Source organism: Mytilus californianus, unplaced genomic scaffold, assembly GCF_021869535.1.
Source record: "Mytilus californianus isolate M0D057914Y unplaced genomic scaffold, xbMytCali1.0.p SCAF_21, whole genome shotgun sequence".
Classification (NCBI taxonomy): Eukaryota; Metazoa; Mollusca; class Bivalvia; order Mytilida; family Mytilidae; genus Mytilus; species Mytilus californianus.
Genome location: NW_026262670.1, coordinates 1,529,146 through 1,542,310, shown reverse-complemented (window position 1 = coordinate 1,542,310; position 13,165 = coordinate 1,529,146). Strand labels below are relative to the sequence as shown.

Genomic DNA, 13,165 nt, shown 5'->3' with positions numbered 1-13,165 from the left:
GTTTTGCTGAACAGGTTTTATTATTATTTTCTTCTTTTTATTTTCCAGATTAATACATTTTTGGAATGAGTGCATATACACACAACCATAATTTTAAAAGACATCATCATTCCCAGTAGACTAAAAAATGATATTATATGAAAAGAAAACATTATACTACAGACATTTAAAGGGTTTCCCATTGGTCAAATTTTTTTTGACACCTCTTTCTCCAAAAAAGATTTTTTTTACCACTTTCAATATTTTTTTATATTCCTTTTTGCTAATAAATTTCTATTTACAGTGTCATCCTTTCATGAACATTAATCCATAATCTACAATCTAGTTAATAAAAACTTAATTAGAACAATAGTGTCAACTCTCCCAATCTCAGTGAGAGCCTCCCAACAAAGAAAAAATAACCAAGTAAATTGAAAGACAGAAAAAAACAACTTTTAATTTCATATGACCACCTGGTCTGGGACTGGCAAGGGCTCATTAATTTATGTGTAATAAACATTTCAGATCCTTGGTTTGGTTTTATTTTGTACATGTTGTAAAATGACAAAAGTCAAACAGCATTGCGTTTTAAAGCAGAACATTTCAAAATACAATTTGCTTATTAATATGTTTTCATCAAAACACTGATGTGTCTTTCTGTGACGATGACCCATCAGAAAGTGTGTTAAAAGCTGCTGACTCAAACATCAACCAAACATCTAAATAATTGCATATTAAATGTCGAAATAATAATTGATATATGAGCAGCGTTGGATAGAAATCGACCTTATCATACTTATGCAAATGAATATCAATACATCTGTTAACCTTTTTCAGGTTCAAGAAATCTCTACAGAAAGTCTGTCACTGTTTGAAAATTGAGTTGTTATAAGAATAAAACACTTTTATTTAGTATTTGAATGTTCCAAAATCAGTCAAAGTCTTATATAGATATAAGAAGATGTGGTGTGAGTGCCAATGAGACAACTCTCCATCCAAGTCACAATTTATAAAAGTAAACCATTATAGATCAAAGATTCAACACGGAGCCTTGGCTCACACGCACAGCAAGCTATAAAGGGCCCCAAAAATTACTAGTGTAAAACCATTCAAACGGGAAAACAAACGGTCTATAGAAAATGAAAGGATATGGAGTAAATGTACATGGGACAAAATCGCACGCTATACATAGAAAACTATCAAAGAACAGGGCTTTTATTCCTGTTCTTCATCTTGACAGTTGATGTAGGGTAATCTATATAAGAAACGAGAAACACTTATGAACCACATCAACAAACGACAACTACTGAACATCAGATTCCTACATGTAAATGTATAGGTGCACTTGCATAAGGTCAGACAGACAGAATGGCAGGTTCCCTGTTCTCAGTTATTATCACAGACAGACAAAGGTACCAGTGTCAATTTCTATCTGACGCAGCTCATATGTAACTTATGTTGTTATTACAAATAACAGTAAGTGAGAAAATTGAGAATGGAAATGGGGAATATGTCAAAGATACAACAACCCGACCAAAGAGCAGACAACAGCCGAAGTCGTCTATGAAATAACACCGAAAATAGCGCTATTTGTTGTATTATACAATAATAATTCCAGTATCTAAGTAGGTCAGAATTTATTTATAGATGATATTAGCCTGAAGTATCCATTTTTCTATCGAGCTGGATTTGAGCCGTTAGAGGACGGTTGGCAGGCGTTTTTACCAGAGAATGAATACACACGGTTTAAAGATTGCTCTGAGGAATGGAGACTTAGTTATGTTAACAAAGATTACAAGGTATATTTCTCGAGTGTGAATAAGTGAACAAATCGTGACATATTTCAGATGCTTCTTTTAAGCTCAAGGGACACCTTGCCAAAAGGATAAGTGATCACTATTGCTATCATTTGACACCCATTTTCTTGTCAAGTATATTTGTTTTGAATTTTTGTTATTCTCTGAAACTACCAGGCTACTAAGAACCTGAATTTGATAGGCATTTTGTACTTTAAAGCCCTTATGGAAAAATCACTTATCTTTTATTTGTTGAAAAACAAAGGACAGTTTTTGTCTTGCACCGACGAGGTAAAAAAAGTGAGACTTAGGCGTGCTGTTTCCTGTGGCGTCAGCAACAATGAATTAGTTTGTGATAACATTAAGTTTATGGGGAAGCACTAGTGGTAGGTCAATGATATTTGGTATACAGTTGTATTAGCATTAACACATCTCATTTCCATAGAGATTATTTTGCCCCACCCCTCAGTCAAGGTCTATTGACTTTGAAACATTGCTTAGTTTACATGTATTAGTTTGTGATTAGGTCAGTTTATGGGGAACCACAAGTGGTAGGTCAATGATATTTGGTATACAGTTGTATTAGCATTAACACATCTCATTTCCATTGAGATTATTTTGCCCCACCCCTCAGTCATGGTCTATCGACTTTGACACTTTTGCTTAATTTACATGTATTATTTTGTGATTAGGTCAGTTTAAGGGGAACTATTAGTGGTAGGTTAATGATTTTGGTATGCAGATGGATTAATGTAACATTGCCACATCTCATTTCCATGGAGATTGTCTGGCTCCTCCCACAGTCATGGTTCATTTGAATGTTTTGCATTATTTACATGTTATGTTTGTGATAAGATCAGTTTTAAATGAACAACTCATGTTAAGTCAATGATATTTGGTATGCAGTTGTATTTGCATTTGCAAGTGTCATGTCCATGGAGATTATATGGCCCCAACCCCTCATCATGGTTCATTGACTTTGAAACTTTTACATAGTTTACAAGTTCAAGTCAATGGTTTTGGTATGCATTTTTTTCGAGCGAGACATAGCGATCAGAGATTCTGTCGTTGGTCGTCGGCATCAACATTAAGGTTCAGTCTGTGTTTACAGTTTTTTTTTACATCAATAACTTTATCAAACCTACATGGAATTTTATGAAATTTGGACAGAAGCTTGTTTATGACCAAAATCAAGTATCCAGAGCAAAATTTTTAAAATATTTATTTTCATTTTTCTGTATTTTACTGATAAATGGACTTAGTTTTTTTACATTTAACTTTCAGATTTAGCCTGAGGTTGAAGTATTTTTAGACATCAATAACTTTGTCAAACTTACATGGAATTTAATCAAATGTGGCCAGTAGCTTGTTTTTGACCAAAATACAGTTTCCAGGGCAAATTTTTGAGAAAAAAATATTTTCGTTTTTCGGCTTTTTACAGATAAATTGACTTAGTTTTTTTTTACAGTTAACAAGTATATATATACAGTCTGGGGTTAAAGTTTGTTACACAACAATTACTTTGTCAAACCTTCATGGACTTTTATGCAACATTGGCAGAAGCTTTTTAATGATTAAGATAAAATGTCTGAAGCAAACCTTTGAAAATAAAATTCTGTATTATACTGATAAATGGACTTACTTTTTAAGTTAACATTACACTTTTACACTGACAGCAGCAATCGCAGGGGAGACACAGAGTTCCGCGGATCCCTTTACCAATTTTATAAGCATTGGCATTACACATTACCATGGAGGTTATTTGGCTCTTCACCTCCAGTTGTGGTTCATTGAATTTGATTATTGACATTTTAATTTGCATTATACCATCAATATTACAAAATGCAAGACATATCTCTGTGTCAACAGTTCATTCAAGAAATTAGTTAAGAGATGTTTACTTTATTATTATAAATGATTTTTTCTTGAATATATTCAAATATTTGATTGATATTATAGGTTTGTGCATCTTATCCGCATGCTGTGATTGTACCTTAATCTATAGACGATGAAACAGTTATAAAGGCATCCCAGTTCAGACAGAATGGCAGGTTCCCTGTTCTCAGTTATTACCACAGACAGACAAAGGTACCAGTATAAAATATTTTCAAATCATACAGACCTTAGGGTAACATATTTTTATGCCCCACCTAGGGGCATTATGTTTTTCAGTCTGTGCGTCCGTTCGTCTGTCCATCGGTTCGTCTGTCTTTCTCATTTTAATGTCAAAATAAGAGTTTTGACCCCAATTTCACGGTCAACTGAACATAGAAAATGATAGTGCGAGTGGGGCATCCGTGTACTATGGACACATTCTTGTTAATTCATGTATTTTCAATTCATTTGTTCAGATATGATTCTGATGAAAAATCTCTGTAAATGGAGGTTGACAGTCTATGTAAATGGAGGTTAACATTTAATGTAATAACTGAGAACTGATTTATGGTTATAATCTTTAATTTTCCATATGGTGAATGTTATGACATTTCAAAGTAAATTTGATTTGATAATTTTCATGTTGTTGTTCCTTTTGTAATGATGTACACTGATTCACACAGTCAACACTTGCAGGTAATTTCAGGTTCTTTCATATTTTTGACCATCATTGATTAAATTTTGTTTTTTCGTTCTTCCAGGCTGTGATGATGAGGTGTAGTCAGCCCTTGACAGGAATGAACAACATAGATGTAAAGAAGATGAACGAATGGTCAATTCTGTAATGGGGCGAGGCAACAAAGGTTATATCATAGACACAAGGTCACCATCTGCTGCAAAATCAGCACAGAATAAAGGTATGGTAAAGTCTGTAATGGGGCGTGGCAACAAAGGTTATATCATAGACACAAGGTCACAATCTGTCTCAAAGTCAGCTCAGAATAAAGGTATGGTAAAGTCTGTAATGGGACGTGCCAACAAAGGTCATATCATAGATACAAGGTCACCATCTGTCTCAAAATCAGCTCAGAATAAAGCTATGGTAAAGTCTGTAATGGGACGTGCCAACAAAGGTCATATCATAGATATAAGGTCACCATCTGTCTCAAAATCAGCACAGAATAAAGGTATGGTAAAGTCTGTAATGGGGTGTGGCAACCAAGGTTATATCATAGACACAAGGTCACCATCTGTCTCAAAATCAGCACACATTATAGGTATGGTAAAGTCTGTAATGGGGTGTGGCAACAAAGGTTAAATTATAGACACAAGGTTACCATCTGTCCCAAAATCGGTACAGTTTGTAGCAGAGTTTCTAAGTTATAGTTGAGAAAATATCCTATAAAGATACTCGTATTCAGAGTTGCCAAACTTCATTGAGATATTTTCCATGTGCAAGGGAGATAACCCAAATTGAAGCATGCTCCATTGCTTACTTTAAATGCATTGTTAGTTGCTACTTCAGAAATGTTTATTATGCGATTCCATATTTTGCAATTTTTGTCAGTATTAATATCACTGATTTTTTTTCATTTTCTTTTATCTTAATTCTATGTCAATTCTATGAGATGATAATGAAAACAATTACTTTAGTAGCACATATAAATTAGAAACTATGAAGTCTATTAAATATAATGCATTTCAAACCAAATGGAATTCTGTTGTAGGTGGAGGATATGAACCTGAGGTATATTATCCACAGTGGAGGCGGATACATCAGTCTGTGGATAGGAGACAAGCTTTCCATGACTCTCTCATCAAATTGATGAAATGTATGTTTATTTTTATTGTGGATACCATATTATACAGAATTTCAGGTTCCCTGCTCATAGTTATTACCACAGAAAAGATATAAAATTCTATTCAAAATTGATTTGCTATGACAAAAAATATTTTTGCGATCATTTGTATGTAAAATTCCATTAAGAAATCGTTTTTTGTTAAAACTCACGAATTTTGATAAACATCTCTGTGAGCTAGAATTTCATTGAAAAATTGATCTTAAGCAATATTAAGACTTTTTAGATTGAATCCATACGTCAAACATCTTCAAAAATGAGATAATATTTTACTTTCTGTTAGGAAATATTAGTTCTGAGAAACCTGTTTTCAGTTCACAGATTTCAACAAAAATAGATGTAATGATCAAAATTGTTTCCTAGGGTTAAAAAAAAAAAGACTTTTGACAACATTAGGGGAAAAGATTGGTGTAAAAACACAGTAGTTAAAAATTCAAAAATGTCCTCAACCATCATTTTCTTAGGATTTCAACAAAAATCAAATTAATGTATAACAAGTATAATATGCTATTCCAAATTGATTCTCAATGTCAAATATTGGGTTTTGTTTTTGGTGAAAAAATTGCAAATTTTGAGATCTTTTTTAGCTCACCTGGCCTACAGGCCAAGTGAGCTTTTCTCATCACTTGGCGTCCGTCGTCGTCGTTAACTTTTTACATTTTGAACTTCTTTTAGAGAACCACTGAATGGAATGAAACCAAACATGGCATGAATGTTCCTTATGAGGTGCTGACCAAGTGTTGTTACTTTGTAGCGGATCCATCATTCAAGATGGCTGCCAGCTGGGGGACTTAGTTTAACATAGGACCCTATGGGAAATACATACAAATGTCTTCTTTTAGAGAACAACTGAATGGAATGAAACCAAACATGGTATGAATGTTCCTTATGAGGTGCTGACCGAGTGTTGTTACTTTGAAGCCGATCCATAATCCAAGATGGCAGACAACGGGGGACTTAGTTTAACATAGGACCCTATGGGAAATACATACAAATGTCTTCTTTTAGAGAACCACTGAATGGAATGAAACCAAACATGGCATGAATGTTCCTTATGAGGTGCTGACCAAGTGTTGTTACTTTGAAGATGATCCATCATCCAAGATGGCTGCCAGCGGGGGGACTAAGTTTAATATAGGACCCTATGGGAAATACATACAAATGTCTTCTTTTAGAGAACCACTGAATGGAATGAAACCAAACATGGCATGAATGTTCCTTATGAGGTGCTGACCAAGTGTTGTTACTATGAAGCCGAACCATAATCAAAGATGGCCGCCAGCGGGGGACTTAGTTAAACATAGGACCCTATGTGAAATACATACAAATGTCTTCTTTTAGAGAACCACTGAAAGGAATGAAACCAAACATGACATGAATGTTCCTTATGAGGTGCTGACCAAGTGTTGTTACTTTGAAGCTGATCCATCATCCAAGATGGCCGCCAGCGGGGGACTTAGTTTAATATAGGACCCTATGGGAAATACATACAAATGTCTTCTTTTAGAGAACCACTGAATGGAATGAAACCAAACATGGCATGAATGTTCCTAATGAGGTGCTGACCAAATGTTGTTACTTTGAAGATGATCCATCATCCAAGATGGCTGCCAGCGGGGGGAATAAGTTTAATATAGGACCCTATGGGAAATACATACAAATGTCTTCTTTTAGAGAACCACTGAATGGAATGAAACCAAACATGGCATGAATGTTCCTTATGAGGTGCTGACCATGTGTTGTTACTATGAAGCCAATCCATAATTCAAGATGGCCGCCAGCGGGGGACTTAGTTTAACAAAGGACCCTATGGGAAATACATACAAATGTCTTCTTTTAGAGAACCACTGAATGGAATGAAACCAAACATGGCATGAATGTTCCTTATGAGGTGCTGACCAAGTGTTGTTACTATGAAGCCAATCCATAATTCAAGATGGCCGCCAGCGGGGGACTTAGTTGAACGTAGGACCCTATGGGAAATACATACAAATGTCTTCTTTTAGAGAACCACTGAATGGAATGAAACCAAACATGGCATGAATGTTCCTTATGAGGTGCTGACCAAGTGTTGTTACTATGAAGCCAATCCATAATTCAAGATGGCCGCCAGCGGGGGACTTAGTTTAACATAGGACCCTATGGGAAATACATACAAATGTCTTCTTTTAGAGAACCACTGAATGGAATGAAACCAAACATGGCATGAATGTTCCTTATGAGTTGCTGACCAAGTGTTGTTACTTTGAAGATGATCCATCATCTAAGATGGCCGCCAGCGGGGGGACTTAGTTTAATATAGGACCCTATGGGAAATACATACAAATGTCTTCTCTTAGAGAACCACTGAATGGAATGAAACCAAACATGACATGAATGTTCCTTATGAGGTGCTGACCAAGTGTTGTTACTTTGAAGCTGATCCATCATCCAAGATGGCCGCCAGCGGGGGACTTAGTTTAACATAGGACCCTATGGGAAATACATACAAATGTCTTCTTTTAGAGAACCACATACTGAATGGATTGAAACCAAACATGGCATGAATGTTCCTTATGAGGTGCTGACTAAGTTTTGTTACTTTGAAGCTGATCCTTCATCCATGATGGCCGCCAATGGGGGGACTTCCTTTAACATAAGACCCTATGGGAAATACATACAAATTTTTCTTCTACATGTTCTAGAGGTGCACTGAATGGAATGAAACCAAACATGGCATAAATGTTTCTTATGAGGTGCTGATGAAGTGTTGCTACTTTGTTGCCGATTTACTGTTCAAGATGGCCACCAGGATTTTTTATTAAATTACAAGACCAATATCAAACCAAATTTGGCCTCACACATTATTAGGGTATCTGTTATGATTTTAATCTATTTTTACATGATTTCCAAAACCAAAGTAGAATCAGGTTAGCGACACAGGCTCTTGAGAGCCTCTAGTTTCTTGTAGTAATAATTCAACAAAAAACTATGTGTAGGTATAATATGCATCCCTGGTGTCAAAATTGAGGAAAAAGTAAGCATTTATTAAATTGTAAATATTACGGAACATTTGTTACGCTAGGATTTCAACATATATAGGTATAATTTGCTCTTTCAAAATAATTTCACATGTCAAATTTCATTTGTTGCACCCCACTTACAAAATTGCCTGCAAGCTTGTGCATGTGGGGTGCCCTTGATGTCATGTTAGATTTTTAGTTTGTAATGTATCCATTTCAGCATCCCTTGACAACACCAGCAGTATGGACAAATGGTTATCAAAGTTAGAATCCAGTAACTGGTTATCACATGTCAAAGATATTCTAACATGTGCTTGTACTATTGCACAGTGTATAGATTCTGAAGGTATGATTCTAATGTGTGCTTGTACCATAGTATAGTGTATTGATTCTGAAGATAATTTAAAGTATGAGCATAAACATTGGATGCTATTTGAAAAGTTTAAACAACAACCCCACTGAAAAACTGTTCCAATTATATGAAATCATGTAATTTTACTGGAGTTTTTGTGTTGGTCCATTGAAATGAGGGATTTGATATACTCTGGATTATCTTCCCTGTACTAGTCCATGTAAAGCAATTTTAATTCAACAGTATAGGCGAAAACACTTAACAATAATGAATAACATGGAACCTATAAAAGATAGATAAGAACACATGTTTGAGAAGGGGTATATGTCAAATCATGACTTAGCTTAGTTTTTATACGACCGCAAAAATTTCGTATATTGGTATGACATTGGCGTCGTCGTCGTCTGAAGACACATTGGTTTTCGCACTCAAACTTTAGTTTAAGTGAATGGATCTCTATGAAATTTTACCATAAGGTTCAATACCACAAAGGAAGGTGGGGATTGATTTTAGGGGTTATGGTACCAACAGTTAAGGAATTGGGGACCAAAAAGGGGCCAAAAATAAGCATTTTTGTAACTTCCAGACATAACTTGTGTGTTAGTGTATGGATCTCTCTGACATTGTACCACAAGGTTTCATATCACAAAGGGAATGATGGGATTGATTTTGGGGGTAATTGCCTCAACATTTTAGGAATTAGGGGCCATAAAAGGGGCAAAAAACAAGCATTTTTCTAGTTTCATGACAATAACTTGTGTGTAAGTGTATGGATCTCTCTGATCTGAAATTGTACTACAAGGTTCCATATCACAAAGAGAAAGGTGGGTTTGAGTTTGGGGATAATTGCCCTAAATGTTTAGGAATTTAGGGCTAAAAAGGGGCCAAAAACAAGCATTTTTGTCGAGCCATCGACTTTTGTCGAAAAAGCGAGACATAGTGATCCTACATTCCGTCAGCGGCAGCGTCCACAAATATTCACTCTGTGGTTAAAGTTTTTGAAATTTTAATAACTTTCTTAAACTATCCTGGATTTCTACCAAACTCGGACAGAAGCTTTTTTATGATCATAAGATAGTATCCAGAAGTAAATTTTGTAAATAAAAATTCCATTTTTTCCGTATTTTACTTATAAATGGACTAAGTTTTTCTGCCAGTTAACATTACATTCACTCTGTAGTTAAAGTTTTTTAAAATTTTAACAATTTTCTTAAACTATCCTGGATTTGTACCAAACTTGGACAGAAGCTTGTTTATGATTAAAAGCTAGTATCTAGAAGGAAATTTTGCTAAACTTTTGTTCCATTTTTCCGTATTTTACTTATAAATGGACTTAGTTTTTCTTCCAGTTAACAATGTTACATACAGTCTGCAGTTTAAGTTTTTAAAACATTTATTAGATTCATAAACTATCCTGGATTTTTACCAAACTTGGACTAAAGCTACTTACAATCAAAAGATAGTATAGAGAGGAATATTTTTATTAATTTTTTTCCTCATTTTTGTTGAGCCTGAGATTAACAGTAAAAGTAGGCGAGACACTGGTTTCTGTGGAACCCTTACGAATTTTTCTAGTTTCCAGACAATAACTTGTGTTAAAGTTTATGGATCTCTCTGAAATTGTACTGCAAGATACCATACCACAAAGGGAAGGCTGGGATTGAGTTTGGGGGTGATGAATCATAAGGGGATACAAAAAATTGGATGGGGGGGATTTTTTTAAGTTCTTAGACCACATTCATTCTGTGTCAGAAACCTATGCTGTCTCAAATAATTAATCACAATCCAAATTCAGTGCTGTATCAAGCTTGAATGTTGTGTCCATACTTGCCCCAACTGTTCAGGGTTCGACCTCTGCGGTCGTATCAAGCTGTGTCCAGCGCAGCATTTTATTCGACCGTGTTTTGGTTATTAAATTGAACTTACCGGTTTCCTGAAATTCATTTTTTTTTCACTTTGATTAGACAATCAGGTTGCTGTATGGGAACAGCTTTTGTCTATATCGCAGGGGGAAAGGGTAGAAATGGGATTCACTGCAAAATATTTAACAGTCGCTAGCTTGGCGATCAGGATGATAAAATATATTCGCCCAGCTGAAAATCTGGTAGCCTTGAGCGACTTGGCAACCTTGAAGTTTAGTCCCTACTTCAGTATTGGTCATGGATCTTAGGCATTTGATACAACACAGGAGTACCTCCCCTGAACTAGTCCGTCACTCTATAATTGAGTTTTTGTTGTTGTATTTTTACAGGGGCTTCAGTATTGGTCCATGGATCTGAGGGATTTGATACAACATTACAGGTCACCTCCCTTGTACAACTTATATTGGACCATGACTGTAGGACCATTAATGGGTAAACAATTTAAGATTATTTTGGTCTTTTCTCAAGCAGTTAGATGCAGTTATAAACTTTTTTGAATGAAATTTGACTTCAAGCAAACCAAAACTTAGTAGAACTGCATATTTGTTAAATTTTTAATGTCAGGTGACACCCGACCGTACTTTAAATTAATAAAAAAATAAAACAAAAATTATAAATCAATCAGTTATATTTTTTCTGAGTAAAACAAGATGCTGCAATGTGAATTCAAACAAACTAAAGTTTAATTTTATTGTAAAGACCTGCCATTTTACATGTTCATTTGCTTCAAAATTAAAGCCCTTATTGTAGGGCATGAATGGTTATAATTAAAATATTTTTTCTGACCTTTGACCCAAGTTGGTTCTTATCTTGTTTGTTTATTATTTTAAGATTTGAAGCCTAAGTAGAACGTGAATGTTTACAAGGTTGACATCTATTTTCTAACTGTTGACCTAAGTTGGTCCTAATCTTATTTATTTATTATTTTAAGATTTGAAGCCTAAGTAGAACGTGAATGTTTACAAAGTGGACATCTATTTTCTAACCGTTGACCTAAGTTGGTCCTAATCTTATTTATTTATTATTTTAAGATTTGAAGCCTAAGTAAAACGTGAATGTTTACAAAGTGGACATCTATTTTCTAACTGTTGACATAAGTTGGTCCTAATCTTATTTATTTATTATTTTAAGATTTGAAGACTAAGTAGAACGTGAATGTTTACAAAGTGGACATCTATTTTCTAACTGTTGACCTAAGTTGGTCCTAATCTTATTTATTTATTATTTTAAGATTTGAAGCCTAAGTAGAACGTGAATGTTTACAAAGTGGACATCTATTTTCTAACTGTTGACCTAAGTTGGTCCTAATCTTATTTATTTATTATTTTAAGATTTGAAGCCTTAGTAGAACGTGAATGGTTACAGAGTGGACATCCATTTGCTGACCGCTGTTCCAAATCAGCATTTGCCATCACTAAACAGAGAAGTGAATCTCCTGTTTTTCTTCTCTTTTTAGATTGTGTCTGGCAGGTTGGTATATTCATCTATTTTCTTAATTAATCAATATTACATGGTACAAAGCAAAGACTATGAACTATTTTAAATTTAAATATTCCATGGCGCAAAACGAAGACTGAATTATTTTTGGTATGCAGTTGTATTGGCATTTATCCTTCTACATGTAGGTTATTTGGCTTTGCACCTTCAGTCATGATCCATTGACTTTGAATGCTTTGCAGAGTTTACATGCTAAAATATTGCCATTTTAATTTCAATATTTGCATTATACATGTACTCACGGATTTTCTCGCTGTGTTGAAGACCCATTGTTGGCCTTGGGCAGTTTTCTGCTCTTTGGTTAGGTTGTTGTCTCTTTAACACATTCCCCGTTTCCATTCTCAATTTTACTATGAAAATAACAGAAAGGCGAAACATGTTTCTGTGTCAAAAGTTTATTATTTTATAGACTATTCTACATTGCTTTTGATTCATTCTCTGACACATGAACTAAACATCCATGAAACTATCTTCATGGGTGTCTTAAATACTCTGAAACAGACCTTTTATACTGGCATGTACATATATATTATACTTCTTTGCTTTGTAGAATAATTGATTAAAGTGTTATTTACATTGTAGATATGGCAACAGTTTCCTTGTTCATTTGAATTCAATGAAGAGTTTCTAGTCATGTTGTTTGAACACACCTACTCCTCACAATTTGGTAGGTATTATAATAAGTGGAAAACAGAAGCTGTCTACAACTAAATCTTGTTTAGATTCAGAAATCAATATAGGCATTTGTCTTTGGGATTTTATAAACTTTACTGAGTGGTTATCAGTCATGGATATGTTTAGTGAGAAGATGTCAGGCATGGTAACCTTTAGTGAGAGGTTATGAAGGTATGGTTGTCTTAAGTGAGAGGTCATCAGGCATGGT

At 34.7% G+C, this 13,165-nt stretch overlaps 1 protein-coding gene and 1 pseudogene across 1 annotated transcript in view; one reads left to right on the top strand and one right to left on the bottom strand.

The window, feature by feature from the left end:
* Positions 1-13,165, bottom strand: part of LOC127731904 (zinc finger C2HC domain-containing protein 1A-like) — a 384,322-nt gene that overhangs the window by 44,004 nt on the left and 327,153 nt on the right. The gene's annotated exons all lie outside the window — the stretch shown is intronic.
* Positions 1-13,165, top strand: part of LOC127731945 (myotubularin-related protein 9-like) — a 37,154-nt pseudogene that overhangs the window by 9,602 nt on the left and 14,387 nt on the right.